The sequence below is a fragment of the Tribolium madens genome, unplaced genomic scaffold (genome assembly GCF_015345945.1).
Source record: "Tribolium madens isolate multiple individuals breed KSU strain unplaced genomic scaffold, Tmad_KSU_1.1 Scaffold_97;HRSCAF=244;Tcas5.2_LG3a, whole genome shotgun sequence".
In the NCBI taxonomy this organism is placed as follows: Eukaryota; Metazoa; Arthropoda; class Insecta; order Coleoptera; family Tenebrionidae; genus Tribolium; species Tribolium madens.
In genome coordinates, this window is record NW_025401069.1 from 15,148,412 (window position 1) to 15,149,269 (window position 858).

Here is an 858-nt window from a genome sequence, read left to right on the forward strand (position 1 = left end):
ATTGCGACAAATCGTGTTTCCTGCGTCGGTACAAGAAAATTAGATGTTAGAGAGTGACATGTGGGTTTTATAATACATTTATCTATGGGAAACCGGTGAGGAACCACCTTCCAGGTCAAGAGAACAAGGATTTGAAACTGTTTTTGCGGTTAATGCGATTTCAGGAAAAATGGGTGTTAATGGCTGGGTATTAAACCCACGCTGAAAATCTCTAATGTCTTTATTTTGTTAATTTCGTATTTTCATAATGTTTAATGCATTCACGAGATTTCTTCACAAGTTTTCAATTTCAAAGGACAACACTATTCTTAAGACAGTAGGAAAAAAGTTGATGAAAGTGGAAGCTGTTTCTCCAAAATTGGAAAAACCAACAGTGGAAAAAAAGCATAAAAAATAAAAACAAAACGTCAAATAAAAAAAAGATTTGATAAAAAAGAAATCTGTAATCAAAAAAGTGCTCAAATCCATCACAAGTAACAACTCGAGTAAAAAAGTAGATAAAGAGGAAAAATCAGTACAAAACACCTGAACAAAAAAAAATAATTGATACTTTTATAGAGTTGTTAAATGTAAAAAAATAAAGAGAAAGAAAAGAAACGGAATTGAAAACAAAAGCAAAAAAAACGTGGAGGTAGAAAGTAAGGTTTTAAGATGTGGTAGTAAAAAGAAAAACAATGATGATAAGGTTAAAAAAATAAAGAAAGAAGAGGAAAGAGGAAAAATACAGAACGGAGAAGAGAGAAAATAGAAGATAAGCAGAAGCAGTAAAGAAAACAAAAGTTCAAAAAAAAAAGACAACGTAAAAGAAGAAAAGAGGTATTTTTTACTTTTGATTGATTTTTTCTGATTTAGATCTAT